Source organism: Leiobunum rupestre, chromosome 11, assembly GCF_980474605.1.
Source record: "Leiobunum rupestre chromosome 11, qqLeiRupe1.1.hap1, whole genome shotgun sequence".
Taxonomy (NCBI): Eukaryota; Metazoa; Arthropoda; class Arachnida; order Opiliones; family Sclerosomatidae; genus Leiobunum; species Leiobunum rupestre.
This window is the reverse complement of record NC_143394.1, coordinates 8,958,687-8,974,742: the sequence shown is the minus strand read 5'-3', so window position 1 is coordinate 8,974,742 and position 16,056 is coordinate 8,958,687. Positions and strand designations below refer to the sequence as shown.

Sequence of the window (16,056 nt, the reverse complement as noted above, 5' to 3'; positions counted from 1 at the left end):
AATAGGCTTAACTGTATAGGCACTTAGCTCAAGGTTTCACACGTCTAGTTGACGAGAAAGTCAAAATTTGTCGTAAAGCAGATATTTGTCTCTGGCGGGTTCCAGAGCACCGCCTGTTCGAAATGAGTCCTTCTGTTAGAAGCGATGGATTCATTCAAGATTTCACCTTCCGCATTAACCCTGGAGTTACAAGTATTCCACAGCAGAAAGAAGGAGGAAACCAGAAACCAAACAAGTGGCTCCTCTACTGGTGTCTATGTGTTACATTTTTTTTTAGTCCCGGAGATTGACGCAAAACGTTACATTCGCTGCGCGTTCCAATATAGCTTTTCTGGCCTAATGTTATTTGACCATCTCATTTTCAGGGCCTCTCGCTTTTCAACGTTCAGCACAAAAGGACTACCGCGTATAACACCCAAGGAAAACGGGCTTGTGGAACGTTTTAACAAAACCATCGCGGACATGCTGGCGCAGTATGTGTCAAGCAACCACCGTGACTGGGATCGTTTTCTCCCATTCCTCGTTCTCGCTTACAACACCTCACTCCACGCTGTAACCGGCTATACACCGTTCTTTCTCTTACACGGCTACGAGGCGGATACACGATTGGATGCTGAACTAGAATTACCTTGGTCTACCCTGAACACTCACTTCGGCTTCGAAAACATTTTAATCGCTGAACGGGCCCGCAATCCTGCCAAAGAGTGCCACGCTGTTTCGCAATCTAAAGACAAGTTTCGACAGTCACCACCACGAAGCTTACTATCAGGAGGACGATTTGGTGTTCCTAAATATTCCCCGACGAGTTTCTGGCCTCGCTGAGAAGCTGTTACACCAATACGCCGGCCGTATCAAATTCTACGCCAAACAGCAGAAAATAATTTTGATGGAAGAATGATGGCATTTCTGACGGTTTACAAGTATTTCACCGCGGATGCCCCAACACCTGCATTATCTCGTTGTGATGCCGCCCCATTATCAGCCCCTCCGCATTGCATGGTACCCGCCTTTCCACCCCAGGGGGAACCTCGTCATTCGACTTGTCCACGTTCCCAACCGGACTAGTTTATCCCCGGTCAAAAATTACACACTGTGAGAAAAAAGTACTCAGTTTAAAATTCCTTTCATGTTTGGTAACAGTTTATTTACTAATTATTTTGAAACTTCCGGTTTTCGGAGCTAAATAGTAGAGAATAGATCTTAGGCTATTTAAATAGCTTCAACTGCGCAATCGAGACAATTTTGCACTTTCTTGAAAAAGCCTAGAATATCAGGTGTAAATAGTAGTATCAGGCGAAAAAGGCTAATTTACCTACTCCAATAATTTTCCTACGCGAACAACCTCGTAACGTCCCTCGTGTCGCAATCAACCACCCATGATTAAATTTGGCTTCTGCAGTTTTGATAAGACGAATTGCAGCAGCTTTAAGCTTATGTCGCCAATTGGACCTGGTCTTAATTTTAAATAGTTTTCATGGATTAGATCAGCAGTCAAGAACGGTTGATATAACTGCGATTTTCCTACTTGATTAAAGGTTATAATTATGGTGAAAAGTAGTGTATTAAGTGCTGAAAAATCACACAACCTTTGACAATTGAGCAAGAAATTTTATAAATACCGTATAGGAAGTTAGCAATGCAGGTTTCATCTAAATGTCAAGGTACAGGCCACCTCTTATATCATATCGAAAACAACACGCTGAAGTCGTAAGCTTCTTGCGTACTGAAAAGGAAAGATTAAGTAGGAATTAAAAATATTTATGAAATCTTGTAATTTATACTCCATTTTTATTCAGCGTTGGATAACTGAAACAGATCAACCACTCACTGAAGTTGAACATCCCAGGTTTAAAGCTCTCTTACAATGTCTTTACCCATGGAACAATTACATTGCTGAATCCTTACCTAATGACTAGTTTCAAACGTGAATCTGACCTTCTATGAAATAAATGTTGTCATATCGCTTTTAACGCTTTCGTTTAAACAGGGTTTTCGATATTGCTTGCCTTGGAGGCAATGAAAATTCAATTTTTGGGTTGAACAACACATTACCTCGAATTATATGACCTTGGTGGTAATTAAAAAAACCTTTTTCCTGAAGATTGACCATCCAAAAATCTGTTTCCTATCACTAAAGTTTAACAGGCGATATTAAAAGAACAATTTAGCAGCATGATACCCATGACTCGCCACATTCTCAGTGACCTTCACACTAGCGAAATATCGAGTTTTTTTAGTTGGTAATTAAAAAAGGGTTTCAAGGAGCCGACGCGCACGCGTAGGATCAGTGTCCCTATAGGTGAAATTAGGAACGACAACAAATCAGCTAGGCTAGCTAGGCTTATACCCAAGGCACCACCCTAGGCCTAAGTCATCAAGCGACTTTTGAAGCCTTTAATTCAGGTGGCCGGGTTACACAATACTATTGGAATTTAATAGAGCACGTTTGAATCATATTCTAAATACCAAAAGCGTAACGTTTCGGAGTAAAGGTCCAACTGGAATTATTTTGTTTTTGCAAAACGTTTTCTTGTATAAGGTGATATACTGGTGAGTTGGACGCACTCCTGGGCTCCGAACCTCTTGGCGTTGACGCCCTGCGCTTTTCTTGAAATTGGCGCGGTCAAAAATGGCGTGGTTAAAATTGGCACGCGTTCGTTTTAAAGGCAATTTGTCTAATTTTTATATCCTTTGTAAGTACGCAGTCTTATAATTTTCGATCCGTCATACTTTTTAATTTTTATTCTTTTTTAATCTTTATGACTGCTGAAACTGTCACACAATGTAGAGACATTGTATGAAAGTTTCAGCTCTGTCAGATAAATAATGGGTGCAACATCCCCCTTTTCCTATTGTGGGCGGTCTAATTATTACCCAACTGACTGGCTTAAAAATTATATTTCTTTTCAAAAATACGTATATACTTAATCTCTAATGGTGTGTCAGGTTTCGGTGCCCTAGAAAAATTAGGGGTCCTAGGGCGCCGCATAAACCACATTACCTCTGACGTTCGTTTTTGCCTTACGCAGAGTACGAAAGTTCCCCAAAACTCTCCCGGATAATGGGTTTTAAATAGATTAGTTTCTATTGGATTTGAGATACGGGACCCAAACTTAGAATACAGGTACAGAAGATGAAGTCTGACGCTATACTTAACCCTTTTGACACGGGTCGAGGCTTATTGAGCGTACGCGAATTTTCTTCGTAGTTTCTATTGGATTTGAGATACTGTTCTTAAACTTTGAATAAAGGCAAAAATAAATAGGCATAAACAGAAAGTCTCGCATTGGAGGCAAAAATCGCGCCATCTAATCTGATAAACTACTTTATCCCATTTCTGTGGTGCCGAACTCCTTCGCGGATCGTTAAAAATTTAGGTCATTGCACGCGAAAACTGGTTATAAAAATGTCGCTCTCCGCGAAATAGTTGGCCGCTAAGTTTGTAGCCTCCACGGGCACGTGTGTACCAAAACTCAATGTTTAAATTGTGTTATAATAATGAAAAATTCTAGTCCGCTTGCTGACATGTCACACGTAGCCACTGACAGCGCCTCGCTAGCGGGAGATTTTCTTCTTGTGATGACGTTAGTCCCTTACTAGCTCTCCGTAAAATATTTTCGAAAATGACAACTTTATGGAACAATATTATAGACTTATTTTGTAACTCAGCGGTTCCTTTTCTGGCTATGGAACTCTAAACTATCCTCCTAATTCCAGCGGAACCCCAACTATGGCCGCGCTGTGAATTCTCGGAACCCTTGTGACCCTTTTACGGAAACCCTGGGTTCCGCGGAACACCTTTTGGGAACCGCTGCTCTAACTTATCAAAATCTTTTAACGCTTTGCTTTTTTTAAAGACATCATTGTTTTCACTTTCAACAAGTTCAGTTTGAACTCCACTCGTAAACAACTCTGACGCAAAAATTACCCAAATAGGGCGGTGAAATACCGAGATACCTAAATGATATTTTACGTTTTGCAACACGCCATTGTTACGCGACTTCAGGGACGCTTAATCTGCCATGTTAACGGTATATTTATTGAATATTTTTTAAAAATGTGTCGGCGTTTTGTTTTTTTAAAAATGGTTCGTTAAAATCAGGACGAAAAAACTTAATTTTTCCAACTGACCAAAATTATTGAGGGAGGCTTCCCTTATCCCACCTCAAAGGGACGTCCCTGAAAGTGATGAGGGTAACGAGTCATCTATGTCTCAGGATCACGAACTACCAAAAGTCCCCATTAAGCCCTTCGTTTCAACACTCTGTCTCAGCGCACTGGCGTACTAGAAGCATAACTTACAAGAGAGTTTGGTTGAATCTTTTCAATTTTTCCGAACTTTAGAGTCATTGCTTTAAACAATAAGCTATGACTCATTCGTGCTCACCTCTTATTAGTCTTTGTAAGGGTAGATTTTCGCAAAGAAAGCCAGCCTTTCATATATTTTCTACAGAAATCATAATAATATTATTACATTTTTATTTTTATAACAAGGAATTTTTCCCAATAATTTAAATCTTTGATTATCTGTTGCTAAATTTCTGATATTTTAAACTGAGTGTTGTAACTCGAAAGCGTCTACGAATATTTAATTTATGTAAGGCAGGTTGTGTAATTGGATTTATGACAGCGCATGTTTTTCTAATTGGATTAATGTCATTAACTAGGCGTTAATTTAATAAGGTAGGCGCGTAAGCCATCGGTATCAAGTATACGTTACTTGGAAGTAATTGCGTCTGTAGCCTGTACGAACCGCACCTTTGTCAAATATGTCCGGTTATAGGGGAAAGAGGTACTTTCGAGGTATGAGTAGTCCAGACATTTGCCTGAATTAAGCTGTTTGCGCGAACATCAACGTGAACGCCCAGTCTCTATCACATTCTACGTAAAGTCAACGTCAGTAAAGATCACTTAACTCGAACGTGAAGCATCTCTGCGAAGTAAAGGGAACTCTGCGTGTCAACTACACGATTCGAGGCTTCGCCATAAAAAGGCGCGTAGGACACGGTAGAGAACATTACTTGTTTGGAAATTGCCGGAGTTTGCTTCTTGGAAAATTCATTATAGTAAGAATTTGTCTAATTATTTTATTTAATGTTTTTTAGAAGATAACCAAACAATCATTCAAGGGTTCGTTTTAGATTTATTCATCAATTTTTAAATTCCTAGGAAATAAATTTTAAATAATATTAGTTCATAAATGTATATATATATATATGTATACATATATATTAACTAATAATTTTTAATAATTTATTCTTCATGATTTTCAATAGTAAATTATTAGTGTATAATTGTATGAAAGGAGTTCAGGCATTAGTAGGCGATTCATAGCGTGTTTGCTTGTCTGCAAGTACTTAAAGATATATATCAGCTTGTGTGGGTAAATTAGCTTACTTTTATTTTTGACAAGATTGTTTGTAAACTAAAATTATTTAAATTTAAAAAATATTCTGCTCTTAAAAAATTATTTCGGTTTTTACAGTTATTAAAAATATATTTTGCTGTGGTTTGGTTATTCTGATATCGCGGCTGCTTAAACATGTAAAGAAAATATTTTTAGACAATGTTAAATATTTAGTTATTCATGTGGTTAAGTTATTAATGTGTAAAACTAAAAACTTGGCCAATTTCCCAAACGATCAAACCATTTGCTTCCTGCTATATTTGTGGCAAACCTACAATTTTCAATTTAGAAAAATTGATTTCCCAACAATCAATGGTTTTAAGATTTTTGGATAAAATTCTAATTTAAATCTGCCAAATTGGAACCAATTGCTCTTACTACGTAATAAATATATTATTTATTCGTTAGGGAACGTATGTAACCAATGACGTGGAGGGTTTGTGTTTTGCTGTTTACAAGATATACAAAAATTAAACGTATTAGTTAGGTAAGTGTTTAGCTAACCGCATCCGGTGTCTTATTTGAGATTATGATAAAGGTGAAATTTTCGATCAAAATTGCCGTTGGAAGCACTAAAATCTTCAAATAACTTAAATTGTGAGGACTTTGTTCCGAAAAACCATAATGGTCAGCTTACTCTGATCGCAAAAAACTTCACTGGGCAGCTCACCGAAGTGTTTATGAAGCTGTTATTAAAAACCAAATTAAACTTTAAGGGTGAGATCGCGTATTTTACTGTCATACTCCAACTCGTCAAAGTTGTCAGGTCATGAAATTTAACGGTTAATGATTTTCTTTATACCTTTAGAATATGAAATTCAAAATAAAATGATTTGAAAGTAAAAAAAGTGGCTGCTCATAAACGAAATAATTATAAATCGGGGTACTCATAAGTAAAAAATGGTTCTTAATTGTTAATTAAAATTATATTTACTTTAAATGCCGCTAAAAATACAAAGAGCTTAGCTTTACAGAGTAAAATGACAAATTAACTTCTTGTATTAATATATTTACTAATAAAACGTTTTTTTAATCAGGTAAATTCCATTCCTATCCAATATTTACCATTTTTGACCGCTCCTACCCCTAATTGACCATTTTTGACCACCTTGATAACTCCTACCACTAATTGACCATTTTGGACCTTCTTGACCACTCCTACCTCAAATTGACCATTTTTTTACCATTTTTGACCACTCCTACCCCAAATTCACCATTTATTTCTTACGAAATTTAAACATTATTACTCCCAGAAACATTTATCGTTGATCCTCATTTGAATTATTAATTTACCAAAAACATCACGTGTTTAAAAGAAAAATGCCTTATTGTAAAAAGTGTCCCTAATTAGGAGCTCCCACCCACTTGGTTTTGCTATAATGTTAAGTGATCGTATGAAAGAGTTCATCTCTCTTCGTCTCATTGTGTGGCGCTCCACTCATTTTACGCTCATTAAGTGGCTCCATTAATGTTTTAATTTCTATCAGGAGGCCTTAGAAATTAATATATCCTTGGTTTTGCTATAAATTTAAGTGATCGTTTGAAAAAGTTACGTCCATCTTTTTCGTAAACGAAACAGTGCTCCTTTTTTTTCGCTCTCAGTAAAAAACCATCGAGAAAAGTCGGAAAGTGGGATTCTATATCTTTGTAAACTCTTCATTTAATTGTAGTTTAAAAAACGACCATTTCGCTCAAAGTTATTCAAAGAAACTCTTACAATGAACTAAGCTGGTCCATAGCACAGTTGACACCAATTTTGTTGTAGTCACAATGTTATATTTAAATAACCTTTTTCACTCCTTTTTTTTCAGCTTATTATAAAATCATAAATAGTCTAATTAATATAGTTGTCTAGATTTTAAACAAGAACAATTTATTGTAAAAATTTTTAAATTTGAACTTTAAACTTCACTTTTGAATGCTGAATAGTTTTAATATATGCGGAAAGACTTTCCTATTTACTACTCTTGAGCGCTCTAAATAACATTTTATGTTCCGTTTGCGTGTTCGGATATTCTTCGATCACGTTTTGCATGTTTTATTTACCTCTCAAGGGTGCTCCGAGGTGGCTCGCAACTAATCCTTCAAATTTAACAGAGAGTCATCTAGGAGCAAATCGGCGCGGGAACGAAGAGTTTGTACCTTTTTACACGATCGGGTGGGGAGATCAATGACGTCAGAGTTCATTTTGAGCAGTCTAATGTAAAATGCTACGCGGAATCTTGCTTACGGCGTAGATGAATTATGTAAGAGTAATTTTGAAAGAATAAAACGAGATGGAATATTTTCAGAATGTTAAGGCAACGAAACAATTTGCAATGATTTGGATTGTGGAGATACATTTGATGCAGTTTGTGGTGAGATATTACAATCTAAAGGGTGCTCATGCAGCTGCACAAAAGATGCTGACTGCTCAAAATATAAATTTTTGGGAAGGCCCTCAAAATGCCAGAGCAAAAATGGGACACTTTTTTGCCTTTGAAGGATTTAATGTATAATGTAATAAAAGCTACTTCATATTGGCATTTGATTTTTTTCTCCAAGTTATAATTAAATATCAACTTAATATTCAAAAATAAATAAAATTATAAGAAGAAACTAATGACTCCACTTTTGCTTCAGTCTAGGTTTTCGCGAAATTAATCTATGATCGCTATTGGAAAACGATCATACGACCGCTGGAATGTTTTGAATTTTGAATCCATTTAAACTATGTTCTATTAAAACGAACAACAAAATAGAAACCACGCGTTCGGTCAATTTTCGTTAATTACATTCTTTTCATCTTAAATTAGACCAAAATAAAATTTGATCGACCCCAGTATAGCCCATAATTTCCACTAAATATTTTAGAATCATTTAGAGTATGAAAACACTACTATCTTAATTACGTGTTAATTAATGTACACTGGGCGCTTTTTTTATTTTACACGAAATCAATGTAAACGTCATCAATAACAAATTCGATTCGGTCACTAGAAACAGTGTTAATAATTATCACACTGCGAGGTCAAGTGGCCAGTTTCAAGGGATGGGAGTGTAATTTAATAATAGTGAAATTAAGGCGCTAAATTTTTATCTTTAAATAAAAAAATGGAGAAGGTTTAAATCCTTTTCTTTTTACTTTGACTCGCCACTGGCCCACTAGATGGCGCAGCGGCGTATCAATTTCGATACCGTTCAACCGTTCGCCATGGAAATTGGTATACATTGATTTTAGAACATGGATAATATTTTCGCGTCATCCATTTTGATATAACGCAACTATTTATTACAACAAATAGTAATAGCAACAAAAATTAACAAATAGTGATTGTGACTGTGACTACAACAAATAGCCCCACCCAGCGGATTTTTTAGTCGGTTTTCAATGGGTCCTTTTTTTTGGCTTGGTTTTTATTTTAGTTTAAAATTTCCCTATTTATATTAGATGATATTTAAAATTATACAGACACTACAAAGCTGAACCAAAGGAACTACCAAGTTACAAGTTTCAAGTTAACAAGCCACTTAACTTTGTAAGGTTTAGATCACATCCACATTACAATTCAGTCGAAGATATATATAAAGGTGGTCATCGCAAATTGAACAAGTTGGTTTTTAATATAAAATCTGAGATTTGAAAGTTAATTTATTCTGAGGTGGGTTTTAAGTGGGGTTTTTTTTCGGTGGGAGGGTTAGGGTAAATAGTCAGGGTAAAATAGTCTCGATCGCTTTTTACCCTCGAGAATAAACGATCCTTGAAAGTCGAAGGTAATTAGCAACGATCGCGCGGAACAGACTATTTACCCCCAAAATTGCTTAGCCCGGCTCTTGGGAGTAAATTGCTTGGTCCGCGCGGTCGCTGCTATTGGTAACCAAAAATTGGGTTAACATTCTTTTTATAGAGATTTTGATTAACTTTAGTTTGAGCAGTCCTGTTACTTAAATAACTTCTAATCAAATCAAGAGCAGTACCGCGTATACCCATTAGACTTAAATTATACAAGAGCAAATCATGGTTAACGTAGTAAAAAGCCTTTTTGAGGTCAATTAATATAGATAATACCAGTTTGCCGGAGTCTAGAGCTTCAATAATTTTTTTATACACTGATCCTAACGCAAAGTCCACACCGCATTGGTCACGAAATCCCAATTATTTTTCCAACAATAATTTATATTTTTTAACAAAGTCCAAAAGACGGAGATACAAACACGGATCAAATATTTTTGCAAAAATAGATAAAAGGGAGATTGGTCTATAATTTGAAGGATTACGTAGATCTCCTTTTTTATCTATAGGTATTATAATCGAGTTTTTTTTAGAATACTAGGATACTGTCCCTTTTTAAGCGATAGTTTAATTAAATATATCAAGGGATTAACGATATTATCTATCACTTGAATAATAGATCTAGGCGATATATTGTCAAAGCCCGGAGCGGAATTGGCGGTAAAACTTTCAAATAATTTAAATCAGCTCGTTTTATTAAATAGGCGCTTAAATAAAACATCTTCCCAGAAATTGCCAAGAAGTAATATTTCCGACAGCCAGGACTCATAAGATATTATTTATATAGTGCTTGTTGAAATATTAGAAAGCTGGAAACTTTCTCGAACGTAACATCGGTTTTTTTTGCTAAGCCTTAACATACCAAAAAGGTTACCTGATTAAAAGGAAACACTTGTTGCATACCGTACTGCAAAAGTAATATGTTTAGTTCTAAATAAATGAGTTTTCATCTTTTTCCAAAAGATAATTTTATAGGAAATGAATTAACTCTGCCTCCATGGGAAGCTTTAAAATTGCCCGGTATTATAAAAATATTACATATAATTTTAATTATTTATAACATAAGACGATGATAATAATAATAATATTATCTTCTTGTACTTAGTTTTAGTAACATTATATATTTTACCTTAAAATATCTTATCGAAAATTAACATTAGTATGTTCCTTATTCACGTCAGCCGACGCGTTTCTTACCTGACGCAAAATTCTAATGAGGGCAAAAACGCGTCTCCAATTGGCTTAAATATGACTTTTTGGCTAGCCATTCTAAAAGTTTAACCGACCGACCGGAAATAGCTCCTTCCCAGATGAATTTTGAGAGGGGAGTAAAAACCTAGTATCTTTTATTGAAGCGTCCATTCTAATAAGAAAATGGGATTCGCCAGATTGTCTATAGCAGAATGTCTAGTTGCGCTAAAACAAAATCATTTAATACATCCGGAGAGATAGGAACCGATTTTTTTTAAAGTTTTTCTCTTTTCCAAGTAACTTATTAATGGTGTTCCACAGATCGTTAGCGTTATTAGTGTTTATTTATTGTTTTTTTTTTAATAATTATTCCTTATTATTCCTTATTATGTTATTGAATTTATTCCTATGCTTCTTATTATTTAACTCATTTTTACTAGTTGGATTATTTTTACTTTTATTTCTTGATTAAACAAACAATGCGATTTTTTTGGCAAACACATTAGTCATTGAGAAGCAAATGTTATACATTTCCTTGAATTTCATATTGATTAATTTGCCAAAAATATGTCATTTGGTATTTACTTATTGAGGAAAAGTAGTGAGGTGTATAAACGTAATATAATGCGAATATTGTATTTCAATCTTATTTATACGTATTTATCATACTGTTTTGCTATTTGGGGTAATACGCCCGCATACAATATTAATAGATTGGTGGTTTTACACAAAAAAGGCTATATGATTATTGAATAACTCCACGTCTTCAAGGTCATCCAATTTTACAAACTTGAAGAACTCCCACCATAATGAGTTTGTCTAGGAAATTTCGATGTAACACGAATTAGTTTCGAGTTATGTGCGTTTTCTTTCAATTTTAATTTTAACGACCTTTGTGATTTTTAAAAACAGTTCCTCGACTTCCTATATGTCAAATTTGATAGAATCAAAGCTAATTAGATCTACAATGCGACGTGGAACACTTTTCAAATTGGAAACAACTTTTTAACACTTACGGTTCTCGCGTTAGTTTTTGGATGACCTTGAAGACATGTTTCAAGGTCATTGACATTTTAAAACTAAAGGCACCTTAATCCTGATGAGGATGTGTAGCAAATTTCAGTACTCTGACACAAGTATCATTAGAGTTATCAGCTCCCGAACCTCGCTTTCGACACGTTATCAACTTAACGAACTTCTTGTTTTTCATCTAGCATTTCTCGGCTTCCTATTGGTCAAATTCGATCACGTCAAAGCTATTTGTACTTAAAACGTCATGTGGAGGACGTTTATAGTTGGAACCAACTTTGTAACACTTACGGTTCTCGAGTTAGTTTTTGGATGACCTTGAAGACTTAGATCAAGGTCATCGATATTTTCGCAGTAGGTTTCCCCCTAGATTTTGTATACGACTTGAAACTTTCAAAATCGTACCTAAAATAGATTTTGAGATATTCGCCCTGCTTCATTTTTTAGTGGACACCCTGTATAACTGTAGTACGTACAATCCTTTTTTTGTCAGCGCTGAGGCTTAAAATTCATACATGACTTAGCCTTTTTTCGTTTGTTGTACAACACTTGAGAATATGATAATCAATTACTATTATTATTATTTAAAAATATACCCTTTTTCTATTGTAATTAAATTACCTTTCCTGTGAGTTATGACACTCCATCGCTTTTTCCGGCGTCCAGTAGCTATCGAAAAAGAAAATTCATCATTACAATTTCCCCCCAAAAAAAACCTTTTTCAATTTTGCAAAAATGTTTTAACTATTATTCGCTTGGTCTTTCGCAAAAATTTTTGACTCATTCTCCAAATACGTAGCACAGTCAGCCTCCCAAATGTCTCACAGACGTTTCCGTTTCTCTTTCAAAGTTTCGTCTTGGTCAGGGTTCTATGTATTCAAAACAGAGTCTATATATTTGGCAAATCGGTCTTGAATTATTGATAAGTTAAGTTAGAAGAGACCACCTATGGACTGTGAGAAGGATGATAAAATACGCGAAAAAGTAGATTAGTCCATAATTAAAAGGGATAATATATCTAAATTGTAAACAAATTTGAAGAAATTAAAAAAGTTACTAATAACTCGTACTTTCTTTTTTATATTTTGATATCTGTATTGAATCCAAAGTTTATTTCTCATCACACTAAAAGGAGACAAATATTGTGTGCGAACAGTTGAGGTTGGGTCTGATTTTCTCTTTCTAGCAGGCGATGATATTGCCAATTTTCGGCGTTTCGAACAAACACGCAAATACCTCATAAACCGCTAGCGGTTTTTACAAATATGGCTCTTTTCGGCAGTTCATAGACATTAGGTGATCTACCGGATACTTGTGAATAGCCGTTTGTTTCGGTGCACTAGCAAGTTCAGCTAAAATATTATTAGCACTACTATCGAGACCCTGACAAAAACAAATTTTTCATTTGCAAAATCTTCCATAAGCACTGTCGCTAGATCAATTTGGAATTTTCCATCTTTAAGGACGTTTGTTTTTGCCTCACAATGCCTTTAATGACAGTGAACAATTTCTGTACTCCAGAGTTTGACAATGCGTATTTACACGTATCAGAATTATACCACTGTTCAAACATCCCTTTACGGGTGATTTCCAGATTTGACTAAAAAATCAGAAATTAATTAGTGAACTACTACTCCGAAAAATTATAAAGACCAGTTTGCTAACCCGATCATCAGATGAAAACTTCTCCGCACAAGGCAGTTATTTACCTTAATAGTTTGCAGATGGCTGGGCCAAGTTCACGAGGGAACATTTGAAAGACAACTTCATCCTCATCGGTCTTAGTTCTCTATACTTTTAACAAAGTTAGTTTCTTTTGTTTGAACTAGCACATTGACTTTACTAATATTCCCTATATTTAACTGCTCTGTCTGCACAGAGGACTCACTAAGCCTAGGTCTCGATAAAAATTTAAATTGACCTTTAAGACATGGTGCAATGTCCCGGAAATTTCCGTTGTCAACTAACCCTTAAACGTTTTATATTTCCTGAAAGTTTCATATTCTTAGCATAAATACATTGGAGTTATTGTCCTTGAATCAGTTTTAAGTTAACACCCTGTATAAATTAAATTTTGTCCCTTAATTTAACTATAAAAAAACTAGAATATTTAGTGGAAATTATGGGCTATACTAGGGCTATAGTCAGTTGCAGGTTAAAAAAGACCAAATATATAGTACAGTCGGCGCAAGGATACCTCAGACCATTTCCGGCCAGTCGACCCTCGCGAAATTTGAATTTGCCCACTTTACGGTTAATTTAAAATTTCGTGATTTTCATCGTCTTTTCGCGCCATCTAGGAACCGAAATTGGAATCTATTTTTTAATTTCATGTTGTGATGAGCTTAAAGGGGAACGGCCAAGCTTTTCCAAATATGGCCTTATTTCCGTATCAAAGGATTAACAAAACGTTCAATATACTAACACTATGCGGTTTTCGCCCTAAATTTTAGTTTTTAATGGGCTATAGGGCTATCTAACTGGTTAAAGCTTGACCGTTCCCCTTTAATTACAGTCGAATTATTTTGCTAATGAAAGTTCGATAATGGAAGCTCCAGATATTTTAAATAGCCCAAGAGGTTACTATGAAAAGCACGATAAAGGTTTATTGTTAACAAGTAAAGAGAAAAACATAAATTTAAACGTATATAGCTCAGTAAGACAACGTAAGCCCCAAGAAACCATGGTAACTATTTTAAAAGAAACTGCCAATTTAACTGGTACAAAATTAAATAATTATACATACTATTTGAAATTTTAGAATGATAGGAACGCCTTATCTTTTAAATTTGCTTGTCAGCACAATTATGAAATTTAAAAATAAATATTCTAATTTTGGTTTCTAGATGGCGCTAAAAGACGACAAATTTCGGGCGGGGGAATGGCCGGAAACGATCTGAGGCATCTTTGCGCCGATTGTACTATATATTTTGTCTTTCTTAGCCTGCAACTGACTATAATAATATTTTCTTCTGGTCTAATTTAAGTTGAAAATAATGTAATTAACGAAAACTGACCGAACGAAGTTGTTTCTATTTGGTTGTTCGTTTTAATAGAACAAAAAATAAATTGGTTAAAAATTCAAAGCATTAGCGATAATAGATTTATTTCACGCAAACCTACACTGTAAAAAATAAAGGTATATTGAAGACGTAAAAAAATACCTCTAAGGGTTTTTTATTATATTTTTGGGTTATCACCGTGACTAATTTTCAGCGAGTTTACAAAAACTCCAGATATGGTACTTTTTCCATTTAAGCTATTTTTTTTTACTATTTTGTGTATTTATTTGTTGAGATAGTACCAATAACAAGTTGGCAAGCCAAAATATACCTCTCCTCGGAAGAATGGTCCCTAGTGTTATAAATTTCTCGACGCGACCCCCAAAGATATCTCCGCAATTCAGAGTGATTTACGAAAAACGTATTCTCGGTTCAAACCCTGCCCGGTATAAAATTTTAATTTTAATTTAAATAATTGAGACGAAACAATCGAGTTTAATTTATTCAGAATATTATAAATTAAGTAGTTACAACAGCGAGTTTGACTTACTAAAACAATGCACAATTGAATTTAACCCTTTTTACAGTACATGTTTATCGGTTGAATATAATACTAAGCAAATTTTAATGAAAGAAATATCTACAGATGGTATTTGTATTTTTCTCGCTTACGAAATACTTGCCGCATCTTTAACGCTCATTTTATTTCAACGCTCGTAGACTTCCAGTTGACGTTGTGACACATACCGCATGAAAAAGACCAATGCCGTCCAATTTCGAATATCATATAATGACTCGCACACCCAGGAAATCATTGACTGCGTTAGAAATCGTAGATATCCAAATATCCACACCAAATATATTTACAAGAAGCAAAAACCTTACCATCAACAAAGCACACAGAGCCACTTGACTAACCGCCAGCTCTTAAAGCAATTAACGTTAAATTATCTCCTTTGAATTAACACAACTATATATAGGTCGTTAATAATACCCGTAAATAAATAACAAAAAAACTAACAAAGTGGACCACCAACAGGGTCTACCCTTTAACCCTCTAATCTCGGCTGACTGCGCTAAAACAAGATTTAACCTTTAAAAAAACCAGATTAGGCCTTCATAAATTCATTAATAAAAAAAGACTTTATTACCTATTATGCATACGATGCGTGTCTTAATTTCAGTGAACCTAAGCAGCTATCGGTGGTTCTGTGGTAGAGCGCTCGACTGCCAAGGCGAATGGTCTGGGTTCGAAACCTGGGTGGCGCATTTGTTTTTAATCAAAAGAGAAACGCTAAATTAGAATTTCTTCGATGCAATAATTTCAATTTCAATTCTATTTCAATTAAACCAAAATTTCGTACTCTATTAAATACGCTTCCGATAAAGCTGAAGGTCTAATTTTCAATAGGGCGTAACAAGTGTCGGTGGTTCTGTGGTAGAACGTCCGCCTGTCAAGCAGGAGGTCTCGGGTTCAAATCCCGCCCGATGCGATCGCAAATTGATACTAAGACGAATACCGTGTACAACTGGTGGAAACCCTGCCATTGGACGTTGAGAGGTAGCATTACACTCAGCACTCGGTCCGTCCCAAAGTCATTATGAAGAAGTTGGAGAGAAAACGCCCATATAAACACAACAGACTCAACATGCAC

The 16,056-nt window shown here is 35.2% G+C and overlaps 1 protein-coding gene across 1 annotated transcript in view; it reads right to left on the bottom strand.

Moving 5' to 3' along the window:
• LOC149921276 (sterile alpha motif domain-containing protein 3-like) overlaps positions 1-16,056 on the bottom strand; it is a 59,982-nt gene that overhangs the window by 4,077 nt on the left and 39,849 nt on the right. The gene's annotated exons all lie outside the window — the stretch shown is intronic.